Source organism: Erinaceus europaeus, chromosome 11 (genome assembly GCF_950295315.1).
Source record: "Erinaceus europaeus chromosome 11, mEriEur2.1, whole genome shotgun sequence".
Taxonomy (NCBI): domain Eukaryota; kingdom Metazoa; phylum Chordata; class Mammalia; order Eulipotyphla; family Erinaceidae; genus Erinaceus; species Erinaceus europaeus.
Window position 1 is genome coordinate 45,602,910 of NC_080172.1, and position 16,828 is coordinate 45,619,737.

Consider the following 16,828-nt stretch of genomic DNA (forward strand, 5'->3'; position numbering starts at 1 on the left):
TGAATACACACACACACACACACACACACACACACGCACACACGCACACACACATACTTCATCCCCACAGGGTGGGGGTTGAGAGAGAGAGAGAGAGAGAGAGAGAGGCCATGTGACTCTGTTCCACTCTCCCCTGGGCTGCAGTAGCTACACATGACTGCCCGGCCAGGAGCATTTGATTAGAGAACTGCAGAGTAATTGCGTTTAATTGTGGAGCCTAAATGGAGCAGGGAATTGGATTGCAGTTTTTTCCATCTCCCTTGCCTCCCCCTCTGCTTGCACCCACCTACTACAACCAGTACTAGTAGGCTGGTAATAGGGCAGGTTGGTGGGCATTCACTTCCTGTGCTGGGCTGTGGGGGCAAGGGTGGGAGGGGCTGCTGCTGGGAGAGGTCTGGGGCTTCCTAGTGATTACTCCAATGTATCACAGAATTGCAACCAAAACTGGCTTTTCCCAGAATGCAGGGGACTCTTTTCCTTTAGCAACACAAGTTTTTGCAGAGGCCCAAATATAACCTCTTTTAAGCCCAGCTTTCCCAAATTTTTTAGGTCTTCTATCACTATGTGTATAAGCAAAAAAAAGAAAAAAGAACTTGCCTTCTCAGTTCTAAGATCATAGGGGCTGGTTGGTGGCACACTTGATTAAGTGCACATATTACCCAGTTTCAAGACTTCCCACTAGGCCACCAAAGATAGGACTGAAATGGTGGCCCTGCAAAGCCTGACATCAATAAAAAGGGCTGAGTAAAACTTAGTCATTTTCACACTCTCACTTTGCAGGAGCTATTTTGCAGAAGCAGTAAACTTGTCACACGTTATGTTTTCATAGGAATGCATAGAAATGCACCATCATCCAGAAAGCCAGGTGACCTGAGGACCTCAAAGCCCCCATCCTATCCACTGAGACCTGCCTTCTGATTTTCCTCAAGACACCCACCATTTGTTCTGAAACATGCCTTACTTTTTTTTGTTGTTGTTTCCAAGAAACAAACAAGATTGAAATCTAAAACCTTTTCTTCTACCCATAGAGATATTTCCAGAAACAGAAACAGGAACGTCTATCTGAGTAATGTTCATGCCACCACTGCACCCTGCACTGTCATGGAGAGTGTTTCCTGGCTGGGAAGAGTCACAACTGGTACAACATAGACTTTCATGTCTTAGTTTCTTTTTTTTTTTAATTTTTATCTTTATTTATTGGATAGAGACAGCCAACGATTGAGAGAGAAGGGGGTGATAGAGAAGAGGGAGAGACAGAGAGACACCTGCAATACTGCTTCACCACTTGCAAAGCCTTCCCCTTGCAGGTGGGGATCCAGAGCTTGACCCCAGGGCCTTGTGCATTGCAACATGTGCGCCCAACCAGCTGCACTACCACCCATCCCCCCAATGTCTTAGGTTCTAAGTGGACCCCCAGCACAACACATACAGGAAAGGTGCTCTGGCTTGTCTCTCTGAACCACGTAACACCCTCATATGTATTAATAGTAGTAGTGGTAATAATAATAATAATAAATTAAAAGTGTTTCGCTTCTTGCAAAACCAGATATGACAGTGGCTTTTTGTGACACCAGGCAGTGTGCTCATGTTTGGGTTCACTACCCAAGTCACATCCTCTTTCTGCTTTTTACTCTATCTTCCCAAATCTGCCCCTCTTCCCCCTCTTCCCAAAAGCCCTCCTAGATTGGTTCTCTAGCTTCTTGAGTCAACTTAACTTGTCCCATCACTCAGCTTTGCTGTAACCACATAGCCATGGGATTTCCTGTCCCAAGCTAGCCGTCTGTGCTTCTAATTGTGTTTGTCATAGAGCTGAAGGTGACAGTTGGCAGGGGATTTAAGACCTATCTATCCTACTAGTGGGAGCCTCTCCAGCAAGGCCAAGGGCTCAGCTCTCTCCTCTGGATGAATACCTCTAGGTATGTGATATCCCAATTATTGCTATTACATAAAGTGGGCCAGGAAAGAGGGGGCCAGGCCAGGAGTGTACTGACAGCCAGCACAGGATTTAAAGCAGTGATGCAGTTAAGTGTGCCAAGTTCAGTTCCTTCAGTTTGTGGGACTAGAAAGTTTGAGAGCAGTACCCCAACGCTGCTGACAGGACATACTATCCAGGTGTCTTCTAAAAAAGCAAAGGTTGAGCGCCACCTCCAACCCCACTTCCAAGGAAGAGGGCAGCAGGTGAAGAGATCCTGGGGGTGGGCATACGTTGGGTGAGTAACCAGCATTATTAATTCAGGCACTGCTCTCATTATTATTCAAATTTATTCATATCCTTGCACATTTTTCTAGTGCAGCTACATGCTACAAATGCTCCACCCTCACATTTCTCCTTCTCATTGTCCCAGGAGTCCAAGTCAAGGGCTTAGGAGTGGAGCGGACTGTGTGCCCTGGCTCAGAGAGGTGATTTATATTCACAGCTTTCCTGCATGGGGTCCAGAACTCCATGCATCCTGTGGAAATCTAGAGGACTGTGAGAAGCTAGTTCTTTATACACAGGCAGTGAGTGAGGCAGCCCTGTGTTGCGGTGGAGGTGGGGTGTTCTCAAAGTCAGTCAGGGAACACATATCATGCTCCCTTGAGGGAGAAGTAGTGTGATCTTGACAGTATCACTTTCCCACCCCAGTGTCCTGCTTTAGCTATGCTAAGTATGGACTAAGAACTACACAGGTCCCTTCCAAGAGTAAAAAGGTTTGAGGGACAACCTATGGACTTGGAGGTGGTGCAATGGATAATGTGTTGGACTCTGAAGCACAAGTTCAGTCACTGCCATCTCATGTGCCAGAGTGATGCTCTGATTCTCTCTCTCTCAAAAATAAATAAATAAATAAATAAATAAATAAATAAATAAACTAGTTAAATTAAAAAAAATGAAATGCTGACCTAGGTTTGTATGGTGCCTCTACTGTTTCCTAACCCATGACTTTGGCCAAGTTACTGAATCAGTTCTCATTATTATCATTGGTATATTGGGGATAACATCTCCTTCACAACTGCTGTGAAAGTTAGAGGGATGAGGTGTGTGATATGCCTAGTACACTCCCTGGCATATCTCCACTGAGTGGTAGCTTATTTGCTCTGGGCAGGTAGGTAATTAAAAGGACAACTGGAGACCTGAACAGGGACATGATAATGAAAGTGGTATCTGTTGTCCTAAGGATATTTTAAAAGATTGATTTATTTAATATGAGAGAGAGATTATCCATATATATGGTGCTAAATATCAAACCTGGAGCCTCCTGCTTGTAGCCAAGTCCTATGTTTCAACTGTAGGATCACTTCCCCAGATTCTGGGGATTTTGAAGTAATTTTTTCTTTGGTTTAGGCCTATTTGAAGCAATTTATCCTGGAGATTGGGGGGTGGGGTGGGTGTAGAAGCAATGGCTCTGAAGAGAATAAAGTAATGAAGGGAGCAGTGGGAATTTAGTTCATTAGACATTGGGAAGGCCATCTAGATTCCAAACCTGCTGAAATCACACACTGTTTTCTGGCCCCAATATAGCCCCTGCAGTTAGTATCAGAGGTGGAGTCCTGAATCCCACTTGTTATCCTTACCAGCTCATGATTGTGGTGTGGGAAGCTCTAAGCCCACTTTTACCTTCTCTATATCCCTCAAGTCTTTACCCTTTCACCCCTTGAAACAGGCTTTTCCCTGCATGGGGCACCTTCTCAGCTTGACATCAAAACATCACCTCCTTTGTGAAGCTTCATATGACTTACCTGCACACTTTCAGAGCCCTTTTAATGCATTCTCTTCTCTGCTACAGCCCATTGACACTGCATGTACTTCTCGCCTTGCCTCAAGAAGAACCCCTTAGTCTGCATTGGTCAAAGCTCCAGCCTATCACCCAGCTCTGGACTAGCCAAGCATACAGCAGGTGTTCTGAGTAAGCCTGCTGACAGCCAAAAAATGCCAGGACAGTCCTGCCTTGTGAAACTACACCAGGAGAGGAGGCACCCTGAGCCAGGCTCAGATGTGGGAGGGCTCTGAAAAGACAGGGTAGTGGAGTGGAAGGACAGGGCAGGGTTCCCTTGCAGTGAGAGGAGCAGGGTGCTTGGGACTGCCTATAGAGTCAGTCCTGGGAGGGTTGGGGAGGGTCTCGTGAGACAGAACATAGAGTCTAGCTGGGACGGGTTAGGGAAAAGAACTCTGGAAGTCCCCAGACAATGTGGGTGGGTAATACTGATGAGAGGAAGAAAATCCTAGAAAGAGAGCAACGAAGCACTAGATAGCACCTAGAAAAGCAGAAAGGTGGTGGTAGTGTACCCAGCGAGTACAGATTATCATATACAAGAACCTGAGTTTAAACCCTAGTCCTCCACTTGCAGGAGGGGAAGCTTCACAAGTGATGATGGAGTGCTGCAGGTCTCTCCCCCCCCTCCTTCTGTCTCTTCCCCTATCAATTTATCCTTGTGTCTATCAACTGAAGGAAAGAAATAAAAGCTGGTGGGCTAGGGGATGACTGCCAGTAGTTTGTTTGTTTGTTTGTTGTCAGCACTGAACCCCAATAATAACCCTGGTGGTAATTAACAAAATGAATAAAAGTCAGAGATGTCTTGGTGTTGCTACAACCAAAAAAAGGAACTAGATACATGAGAGTAAAGAGGCATCATGAACCAGGGATCTAACAAGGACATGAATGGACACACACACACACACACACACACACACACATACACACATACACACACACAAATAAAGAGGGGCCTGCACACATAGCAGGTGTCTTTTTCCCCTACCTTTCCAGCTCTCCCTTTCCTCTCAATTTCTCTTTGACCTATCTAGTAAAAAGAAGAAGGAAGGAAGGAAAGAGGGAGGGAAGGAGGGAGGGAAGAAAATGGCCACTAGTAGTGGTGAATTTGTCACGCAAGTGCTGAGTCCTAGCAGTAACCCTGGTGGCAAGAAAGAAAGAGGAAGGGAGGGTGGGAGGGAGGGGATGTGCAAGGAAGGAAGGAAGGAAGGAAAAAAAGAGAGGAGGGAGGGTGGGGAAAGACATGCTTCAGGTAGAGACCAGAAGAGCTGGTGATGCAGTGACACCAAGTCCTAAGACCCAATGAGAAAAGATAGCAGTAGAGGGACTGGGAGATGAGGACAAAAGGAAGGCAAAACAGAACAGGCCAGGTGTGTGGTAAATGTGTGGGCTATGAGGAAGGGGGTCTCTCCTCAGAAGTATGGTCACTAAGTTTTGGGTCCCAAAGCTGGGCACTGCCTCTGTGACTAGGGCAGGGGGCTCAGTGAGGTTTTCAGGCAGACATATAACTGAGTAGGGTGGGGAGAAGAAAACTAAACCCATGAGGGCAAAGGGAGCACAGAGTAGTACCAGGAAGAATTAAAAGAGCTACAGGGGATATGGTGGTGTGTGAGGAGAGCTTAAGAATACCCCCAATTATAAAGCACTGGCTACTCAACTGACATCAAGACAGATGTCTTATAGACACTGTTTCTGACATTTTGAGCCTTGTACAGGATAGTGAATCTCATCACTCTCTAGCAAAAGGAGAGAAGCAATAAGCAGGGTGTTTAAGATATAGTCACTGAGGGGCAGAGGTGGAGCTTCACTCAGATCTCTGCAGAGTCCTACTTTTTAAAATTTTTTTCTTTTTCTTTTTTTATTATTTATTTTCCCTTTTGTTGTCCTTGTTTTTATTGTAGTTATTATTGTTGTTGTTGTTATTGATGTCACTGTTGTTGGATACGACATAAGAAATGGAGAGAGGAGGGGAAGACGGGAAGAGAAAGATAGACACCTGCAGACCTGCTTCACCACCTGTATAGCGACTCCCCTGCAGGTGGGGAGCCGGGGGCTCAAATCGGGATCCTTACACCAGTCCTTGTGCTTTGTGCCACGTGTGCTTAACCCACTATACTACCGCCGGACTCCCAGAGTCCTACTTTTTAGTGTCATGCCACATAAGAAGAAGATCTAGACAATCTCTCTGACTTACCTGCCACCTCTGCTATCTACTGATTGCCATCTTACCCCTGGTGCCTACCAGGAGGGCAATGATCCTCTAAGCTGGGGCTGGCCAATGCCACAGGCTGCAGCCTACCACAGGCGAAAATGACATGCATACAGTCCTATGTGAAAGGGAGATGGGAGCCTAGGCTAGACAGCTGCAACCAGAAAGCTTTCAGCAGTTCACGGAAAGCCAAACTGTAAGCCAGCAATGTATACCAATAGAAGTAGCAATAATAAAGAGTTCTCATTTCTAAAGTGCCAGTCACAGTGTCAATCACCTTACTGATATCTATTCATTTTTTGCCACCAGAGTTCTATCTAGGGTTCAGTGCCTACACAATCTTCTGGTGGCCACTTCTTTTCTTTTCATTTTTTAATTTTTAAGATATAGACTGAACGAAGCAGAGAGAGATGAAGAGACACCGCAGTGATGAAGAGAGGAGCATTACTCCACCATTCATGAAACTCCCCCCTCTTAATCTCTTGTGCTTTCTATTGGGCCCCAGTGATACAATTTATTTATTTATTTACCCTTTCATTGCCCTTGTTTTTTTATTGTTGTTGTAGTTATTATTGTTGTTACTGATGTCGTTGTTGTTGGATAGGACAGAAAGAAATGGAGAGATGAGGGGAAGACAGAGAGGGGGAGAGAAAGAGAGACACCTGCAGACATGCTTTAACACCTGTGAAGCGACTTCCCCTGCAGGTGGAGAGCCAGGGGTTTGAACTGGGATCCTTATGCCAGTCCTTATGCTTTGCGCCACCTACGTTTAACCCGCTGAGTGACCAAATTTCTTTTTTTTTTTTTAAAGTTAGAGACAGAGACACAAAGGCAGAGAGAGGGAAAAGAAAAGAGAACTATCCAAATAAGCTTATTCACCAGCCCAGTATCTATTTTCTTTCTCTCTCTCTTTCTTTCTTTCTTTCTTTCTTTCTTTCTTTCTTTCTTTCTTTCTTTCTTTCTTTTTTGTCTCCAGGGTTATTGCTGGGGCTCAGTACCTATAGTTGTTGCTATTGCTGGATAGGACAGAGAGAAATCGAGAGAGAAAAAGAAAAAAAAAGTCTAGGAATGTTTAGGGATTTTCACATACACATTGTGACTTCTAGACTTACATGTATCATGCTACACAAGCACACATGTCCACTGGTGCTTACACACACACACACACACACACACACACACACACACACACAAACCTTGACAGCCAAGGTCATGTTTCTGCATTTCATATGTTGGCACATATGTCCTTATAGTTCTGCTCTCACCACCGTTCTTGCCTAGCCAGCAGGAATCAGAGAGAGCAAGGGGCCAAGGAAGCCAGGAGGCAGGAGAGAGGGCAGTGGATTCAGGCCTGTCTCCCTGGATTTATCAAATGAGTAGTAATGAACCTCTAAGGCCCAAGCAGTCTCTAAGTGCTCTACTTCAGCTCTCAGCTGGTTCAAAGGCAAGTCTTTGATTCACACCAACAGCTTTCAGACAGAACTAAATCCACATTCCACTCTTCCTCCTGCCATTCTCCCCCTTCTATGCCTTCACATATTCACTCTCTCATTCACCCTCAACCATTCATCTCCTTCTCTATGAAAAATACAACAGTGCTGGATTCTTTCACCAAGTACAGAGGATTGCAATTCTCTGAGCTGGGCCAGCAAAGGAAAAAGGAGAGAAGAAAGAGACTTGCATTTTTGATAGAGACAAGGGTAGGAGGAAGGAAGAAGGGAGGGTAAAGGGGAGCACTGAGGAGGTAGTAGGAATGTGTATAGGCAGAGTGTGGACAGATGAGAGAGAAAAGGTCAGAAAACCTGCCACACAGTGCACTTGGTTAAGTGCACATATTACAAGGAAGAAGGATCCAGGTTCAAACCCCCGGTCTCCACCTGGAGAAGGAAAGCTTTGAATGGTGAAGTGGTGCTGCAGGTGTTCTTCTGTCTCTGTTCTTCTCTATCTTCCCTCTCAATTTCTCTCTGTCTCTATATAACACATAAATGAATAAAATAAAATAAAATAAAATAAAATAAAATAAAATAAAATGAGAGAAGCAAGACCTTGGACAAGGGATCTCTGGAGTAAGCCCTACTACCTGGAACAATAGGTGTGGGCTTGTCGATTTGCCCTTTACACAGCCAAGCCCAACCCAGAATCAGATAATGTCAAAATGCTATGTGACTTTAGAGACTGCATTCCCCTCCTGTGACAGGTAAACCTAAGGATGGTTGTAAGTAACACTTTGACAAGAGAATCAAATGAATGCCTCAATGATAACACTGCAAACATTTCAGGATCCCTACTGCTCCCACTTTCCTGCACACCAGCATTCATGATATCAAAGCATTTTGTGTACAGTTTGAAGGAAAAGAGACTCAGCGAGCCACAGAAGTTTCTACTGTCTTGGCCTGGCAGATGCCCTAGCCTGTACTATCTTCCTACTTTTAGTTTTCTATCTTTTGCTTCCCAGGAAGCTAAAAGCCACAGGCCACAGAGTCATCACTCCTCACTTTCCACTACCTGCTGGCCAAGCCACCCTAATGTCTGTCTCTGGGGTTGGCAGTAGTAGTGACAGCTGAAAGGGAATCTTTCCAGGGACCAGATAGGATTTCATGAGTGGCCACAGTCTGGCTGGGTTTCTGGGCACTGCAGACACCACAGAAACTGTAGAGGCCCCTCTATGTGCAGTGGCAAAGTGGTAGTTTTTTTGGTCAGGGTAAAATAAGCTAGTTTAGAATCATGGTAAAGGTGAGGAGAACTGTCCCCCAGGGAGAGACAGAAGAACTGTGGACCAGGGATTAGGAACTGTGGACTACCAGCCAGCCATGTGACTTTGGAGGAGTCACTGCACTTATCTGGGTCTTAGCCTCCTTAAACATCTATGATTGTGTTCTCTCTCTCTCTCTCTCTCTCTCTCTCTCTCTCTCTCTCACACACACACACACACACACACACACACACACACACACACACACACACACATATCTCATCTATCTCATCTATCTCATCTCTGGTGCTGGTCTTCCTCCTAGGAACAGCCTCATGCCACTCTATCAGGGAGAATTGGTCATGCATGCTGGCACTTCCTCCTCCATAGCAGGCTTGTAAAGGAAGGCGTTCAAGTTTTCATATCTTTGACAGTGGCTGAGGAGAGGGCCCATTTGCCTTAGCTTGTGTAGAGTAAGAAAGAGTTTTTGTTTTCTCCTGCTATGGGACTTCAGTAGGAGATGGAAAAAGAGAGAGGGTAAACAATCTTGGGCTTCTGAAGTTGTGAAGTGGAGATATCACAACTAACACCACAGAAATCCAGAAAATCATGCGAAACTTCTATGAAGAACTATACACCACCCAGCTAGAGAATCTGGAAGAAATGAAGTTGTGAAGTGGCCAGACCCACTCAGAAGAACTTGGAACTCAAAAACAAAACAAACATAAAAACCTTCAGTTGTCCCACTTGGACCACCTGTACTTTTGCCTTTCCCTAGCCTTGACTCACCTTGGCCAGAGTTGAGACACAACCCCATGCAAAAATGTCCTGACAGGGGCCTTGGGGATGTTGATGGACAATGGCATAGTAAGCCAACTTGGGGTTGGTTAAGGCAGGTATGACAGGTCGGAGCAGAAAGGTGCTTGGTAGCACTGCTGTAGGGTTCTGGTGAAAAACTAAAATTCAGTCTGATTTCAGTTAACAAGGGATGGATGGGGTGGGGGAAAGAGGGACAGATTTCAGGCAAGGACTGAGCTCAGATAAGAGAAAAGGGATGATAGCAAAAGGAAGTAAGAAGGGGAAGGAGGAGAGAGAGCAGTGGCTAGAATCATCACAAAGTCAGAAGGCTACAGGTATTGGGGAGCAGGGAAGGATGAGCCTCCACTGTTAGGCCATTCTAGGCTGAACTCATTTCATCTAATCAGTTTATGAGAATGGCTGGTCTTCAGCAGCCTTCAAGTCTACAGATGGGGTGGGGGTGAGAAACTGAGACATGTGAGGAATGTCCTGATATGCAAAGATAAATGCAAATGTAGACAAGGACAAAAAGTGAATTGTGAACAAAAAAAAAACCCCAGCAAAATAGATTAATCAAGTAAGAAAGAGGCTATAAAAAGATTAATTTAAGGAAAAGTGAAGAGGGAAGAAGCTAAGTTGACATCATAGTATAGGAAAAAGGAAAATAAATTTGAGAAAAGAAATCTGCAGGAGAGACCTTAATTGCCAATCTTATACCTTTATTTTGAAGAAATTGAGGGGTGGCAAAGGAGAGAGGTACTTGGCATAAGCATGTCTCCAAATTCCTAGAGGCTTCTGCATCAGTTTCCAAATTACAGAGGGAAACCTTCTCCAAGGGGTGAGCAGGAAACCAGTACTTGGGCTAGGTGAGGAAAGTAGCTGGAAGAACTTTTCCACTACAGGAAGCTTGGAGAAGGAGTAGCAAGGATGGAAGAAGGGTAAAAACTAAATAATCAACAACAACAAAAGGGCTGGGTGGTGGCTCAGTTGCTAGAGTACACAGTTTTCATGTGGGCCCCAGATTCAAGTCCCAGGTCCCCACCTTTGGAGTTGGTGATGACAGTGTGTGTGTGTGTGGGGGGGGGGGGGTGCGCTTTAGTGCTATAGGTGTTGTTATCAAGCAGTGAAACACGAGGAGGCCTTTTCCCTGTCTGCAGACTCGGAAATTGGCACCTCTACAACCTCAAATCCACACCTGAATAATAATGGACATAATTTGATGGAACAACAAAAAAATAAACGGGAGTAAAAGGAAGAAGGGGAAAGGGTCTGGAAAGGCCATGACATTTCCCCCTATACATGTTACCATGATTTTGTTTTTAATAAACAAAAAAGGTTTATTAACCAGTGAGGTCTTGAATTTATTATAATAGCAAAATGAACAAACCAGTAGCACTTATTAGGTATGATATTAGTGTCCTCTTATCTTGGTCCTTCTATCTTTCTCCATCTTTGTTTGGCTTTCACCTATTAACAAAAATGATTACTGGAAACAGAGTCATGCAGACACTGAGCCCCAGCAATAATCCTGGTGGTGAGAGAGAGAGAGAGAGAGAGAGAGAGAGAGAGAGAGAGAGAAGGGAAGAGAGAACAGGAAGATTAAGAAAGAAGGAGAGAAGTCTGTGTAGGGATGACTGGCATGATATGTTAGATTACCCCTGCCGGTTTTCATCGGAAAACCTGGAGCATTTAAGTTAAAGAAAAAGTGAAATCTTTGAGAAATGTAAGGCATTTTTGAAAGGATTAGCCAAGGGGTAGGGAGAGGGTTGCATTTGAGGTAATTTAGAAGGTGACTGAGGACAGAGCTCTCCCCAGTAAAAGGAGGGTTGCCTCTCACCTCCCTTCCACAGGTGTCCTTGGGGGCAGGTTAACCCTGGCCCCAGGCAGCAGGGTTGATTTCCAGGAAGCATATGGGGATGTCTTTCCTTATATGGAAGCTTGATTTCTTTCTTTCTCTCTCTCTCTCTATCTCTTTTTAAAAATTATTTATTTAATTTATTATTAAATAGAGACAGAAAAAAATTGAGAGGGGAGAGGGCAGACAGAGAGACACCTGCAGCTCTACTTTACCACTTGTGAAACTTTCCTCCTGCAGATGGAGACCAAGGGCTTGAACCCACGTCCCTGTACATTGTAATGTGTGTACTTAACCAGGTGTGCCACTACCTGGCCCCCACATTGCCTCTTCTTACATCAACCCTAGCTCTTTTGGCATCCCCTACATGTATGAAGAAGGCAGCACCTCTATTTTTCCAGGAAAGTCTCTCTCCTTGTCACATTCTGAGCTTCACCACCATATGGACTTTACCAGTAGCCAGAATGGGACTCCTATGTCCCGACCCCTCCACAGGCTTTGAAGTCCAAGAGAAAATGGAGGCTGTTTCCAGGTCCTCCCCTGAGATACCACCTGACACTTGTAGGAATAGTATCAGTAATAAATAACCCAGGGACTAGGCACCGGCACACTGACATCACACATTACCATGTGTAAGGATTCAGGTTCAAACCCTCTGTTGGGTTTAGAGTAGCTTAACAAGCAGTGGAGCAGTGCTTCAGTGTCTCTCTCCCTCTCTATCTCCCCCTTTCTTCTTATTTATTTATTTATTTTAGCAGAACACTGTGCAGCTCTGGCTTTTAGTAGTGCTAGGACTAAACTTGGGACCTTTAGCAGCTTAGGCATGAAAGGCTTTTTGCATAACCATTATGCTGTCTCTCTAGCCCTTATCCTTCCCTCTCTGTTCTCAGTTTCCTTTAATGGAGGAGCAGGGAATTTGTGGGGTAGGTATTGAGTCCCAGAGATAACCCTGATAGTAATAAATATAAATAAACAAATAGTATCAACTCTGTATTCTTTCCCTTGCCCCCAAACCAAAAAGATAGTAGGAAATTCAGGTCTCCCAATACCTGCAGGAGCACTTACGGACACTTCTCTATTTGCAAGTTTAGTCAGCTTTATTTATCATTACATTGTAGTACCTCACACCTCTTCCCCTAACCATGAAAAGGAAGAAAAATAAATAAATAAATAAATAAATAAAGAATAAAAAGAAAAGAAAGGAAGAAAAAACTGGTCTGGAAGGTGACACAAAGGATAAAGTGTTGCACTACCAAGCCTGAGGTCCCAAACTTGATCACTAGGAGCATATGTATCTGGTGTTGTTCTCTCTCTTTGTAACAAATAAATAAATTTAAAAAAAAAAGGTCAGCAAGTCTAGATGTTGGATCTTTCAGAGTTGGGATTTCTCTAGCATTTCCAGATAGACATTGGAGTCTGTGGATCAGATGAGCTGTGGGAGGCTCTGAGGAATGCTCCCTACACTGACACTGGCTCCTGCCATCTAAAAGAAGCTCACTTGGCAGATGCACACTTATATAGCACAGGCAAATCTCTGGGCCCTGTACTGGGCTTTTATTACAGCTTCCCCAAATCCCAACTGGATACTAAAGACTGTGCTTCCCAGGGGAGCAGATTGCTTTATTCCTACAAGAGGTTTCTAACTGAAATGGCAAAATTGAATAGTGTGCTGCCTTGCCATGTGCCATGACTCACATTTGATCCTGGCCACCAATTCACTGAAGGAAACATCAGGGTTATGGGTAGGGATCAGTGCTTGCACTACAAATCTACCAATCCCAGTGGCAACCGGCAATCTTCTTTCTTTCATTTTCTATTTTATGTTAGAGAGAGGGACAGAGGGAGGGAGGGAGGGAGGGAGAGAGAGAGAGAGAGAAACTGAGAGGGGAAGAGGAGGAAAAAGAGGAAGAGAAAGACAGCTGCAGACCTGCTTCACTGTTTATGAAGCTTCCCCCACAGGTAGGGAGTGGGGACTCAAATCCAGATCCTTGTGCATGATAATGCATTGACTTTCTCTTTGCCTTCAATGTGTGTGTGTATATATATATATATATATATATATATATATATATATATATATAGAGAGAGAGAGAGAGAGAGAGAGAGAGAGAGAGAGAGTATTTAATAAAAAATTAAATAAAACAACAAAACCCACCACTTTTCGAACGGCAATTTGAGTGCCATTTGACCTGCCAGTGGTGTTCCAGAAGGCTCTGGGTAATATTTAAGATCTCTTTCAATCTTGGTGCTTTGTAATTCTATTCACACTTCTCATATTTTCTTCTTAGTTTGGACAAACACCTATCAAATAATCAATTTGTAACAGCTCAGTAAAAGTGGACTGAAATGGTTTGCAGCATTGTAGTTTAGAAAAAGGAATTTGGAACAGTCATCTTTAGGGAAAATGAATTCAAAGATACCAGTAAAGTTTCTTTTCCCACAGAAGTTAACAAAATAAAAAAAAAGAGAGAAGAGTGTTGTACTCACCAGGTACTCAATAAATGCTTGTTATTTGTCTAATTAGTAAGGAGAGAGAGCAAGAGAGAGAGAGAGAGGGAGAGAGAGACCCAAAGCACTTGCTTCACTGCTCCGTAAGCTTCATCCCTGCAGGTGGGAACTAGGGGCTTGACCTCCATTTCTTGCACATGGTAATGTGTACACTCAACCCAGTGTGCCACTGCCTGGCCCCACACTTTTTTTTTAATGTGACTATTACAACAGGGATTATGGAAGGCTCTGGAACACAACATGAGCTTTCAGTCTCACAGATATAGAAAGGTGTCAGCAATACAGTGTGATAAGTGTCACAATGGAGTGATATGGGTAAAAGCACTTTAAACCAATGAATAAGTAAATTGTATTTTTTTCAAACATATGTTTTTTTCCCTGGAGTGAAACTCATATTTTGTTGGCCCTTGTTCTTCTTTTCTAGTCATATAGATTGGACTTTGGATGCCTAGGTTGACACGTAGCGGATAATCAGTAAGTATGATTTACTGATTCATTCAGCTTTGAAGATGAGAAGGATTTCAACAGTCAGAGAACTGGAGAAGGGTGTTCCAGAAAAAAAGGAACAGTATAAGCCAAGTCATGGACCAGTGTTTACTTGGGATGGGGTGAGGGTGGGGGCTAGAATTCAAATATGTAAGGAAATTGGAAATTGGAACTTTATGTACATAAAAATATATAATCTCTTTTACAAATCAAACACTTTCATGATCTAGGAAGTGGCACAGTAGCTACAGCTCTGGACTTACAAACATGTTCTTGAATTCAATCCCTGGTACTACCTGCACCAGAGTGGTGCTCCAGTTGTCTATCATTAAAAAATAAACAAATCTTTAAAACAAAAGGACCACCCCATCAGCTGGGACCCTAGTCGGGGAATCCTGAGATTCCCAAACAGACAATATGGGCCTAGACTTGAATAGATCCCTCTCTCCATTGGTAATGGTTATTTCTATCAGGAACAACACAATAGACCCCACTGTGGGCCCCCATAGGACCTTGCCCTCAACATGGATCAACAACGGTAGAAAATGTTCCATCCTCCAAAGGGAGGCTGGATAACATACTCTGTGCTACACCTGAGGAAGATGGGTTCTGAAATTGGGGCAGCTTGGAACATTTCTACTCATGACCACAGAATGTGAGCTCAAATCGACAGGGATGCAGAGGTCACATAGGCTCCTAAGCTGAATATGGGCCCCCGATCATATCAAATTGGTTGGATTTACAGTCAACAATATTTATACACCTTTCCTATATTTGGGATCTACTCTCTTCCCTGATCCAGCTTTTGATCCCGTTTCCAGCCATTACAGCATCTCCCCAGACAATAACTTGGGTCCACCTACATATCAGATGTCAGGCTCAGAAATAAATAAATAAATAAATAAATAAATAAATAAATAAATAAATAACACTAGTATAGTCATGGGCTCTTTGGAATATACCTAAAATAGGCCTATTAACTATCTATAAAATGGAGACCCCCAAATCTTCATCTGAACTATTCCAGCCTTTAGATTTATGATTAATCAACAATTTGTTTGGCTTTATATGTCAATTCTTCTTTCAGCCACCAGGTTCCAGGTGCTACCATGATGCCAGCCAGACGTCCCTGGGCAGATGACCTCACCAATGTGTCCTGGAGCACCACATCCCCAGAGCCCCAACCCACTAGGGAAAGAGAGAGACAGGCTGGGAGTATGGATCGACCTGCCAAAGCCCATGTTCAGTGGGGAAGCAATTATAGAAGCTAGACCTTCCACCTTCTGCACCCCATAATGACTCTGGGTCCATACTCCCAGAGGGATAAAGAATAGGAAAGTTATCAGAGGAGGGGATGGAATGTGGAGTTCTAGTGGTGGGAATTGTGTGGAGTTGTACCCTCTTATCCTATGGTTTTTGTCAGTTTTTCCTTTTTATGAATAAAATTTTTTTTAAAAGTTTTTCCTTTATATTTCAGTTTTCTCTGCTTTGTGAAAACTCCTAGATTACTGAGAAAGAATGGATATAAACAACGCAAGAAAAAAAAGAAGAGAGAGAGATTCAGAAGGATAACAGAAGAAGCAAGCTTTCCAGAGTCACAACATGGCCACCTGATAAGGTTCAGGAATGGGCACAGAAGACTCAGAAGGGAGAGGGCAAAATGTAATGGTGTGAGATACGTGTGTGTGTGTGGGGGGGGCACAAACAATCAACCCCTTATGTGCATTCTGGAGGAGACACTTCCTACCCATAACTAGGACATTCTAAGCTTTTTTCTAATCAATCTCCATTAAAAAGACTTCCTGCACAGGCATTTCTAGGGGCCCCTATGTTGGGATCACCTGGATCAATCCTATACGAAGTAAAAGCAGTTCCCACTGGCTGCTGAATTGATCCATCTAACTTGGTTCATTGTACATGCACAAGTAGCACGGAATGTTAATTTGCTGCAGGGAGCTGAGGGAGCTTGGAAGTGGAGGGTCTGTAATTAAAAGCTGTATACAGAGGCAGGGTCTCAGTATGACAGTATGCAATAAGCAGTGGCTCTTGGCATGGGGGGGCAGGACAGAAGGATGTCTTCAAAGTTGATGAAGATGGAACTCTTACCTCCTTATCTGCACCTGATCCTCCCTGTCCTGTCCTACATAACAAGGTTTGCTTGTCAGTAGGAACTCAAATGCCCCAAGAGCTGGACATGCCTGGAAAGACTAAAGTATTACACAAGTTCTCTCAGAAATGGTGATAGTAACCACTCATGAATCAGGGCAAGGGTCCAAAGAGAGAAGTTTCTTCAGGGCCAGGCATACTAATGGCTGTTCTTGGGACCCTTAAAACTAAGAAAGCCAGTCAGTCTTGGAAACTTTTTCCATGAAAAGAGCAGGTATTTCTCAGAAAGGGGAAAGGGATTTATGTGGATACATGCCTGGCATTCTGCCATCTGCCAGCAATCCTGCCCAGGGTCTGCAATGATTCTTCAAGGTCTCTTCCTCTAGGCAGTCTCCCCAGAAGGCCTGGAAAGAGACACTTATTTT

At 44.0% G+C, this 16,828-nt stretch overlaps 1 protein-coding gene and 1 long non-coding RNA gene across 5 annotated transcripts in view; one reads left to right on the top strand and one right to left on the bottom strand.

The window, feature by feature from the left end:
• Positions 1 to 16,828, bottom strand: part of KIRREL1 (kirre like nephrin family adhesion molecule 1) — a 118,920-nt gene that overhangs the window by 22,470 nt on the left and 79,622 nt on the right. The window lies entirely within an intron of this gene.
• LOC132541208 (uncharacterized) lies at positions 1,710 to 15,804 on the top strand. The gene is made up of 3 exons (XR_009552378.1): positions 1,710 to 1,916; positions 14,236 to 14,285; positions 15,385 to 15,804. It is a non-coding gene; the product is annotated as an uncharacterized LOC132541208 (long non-coding RNA).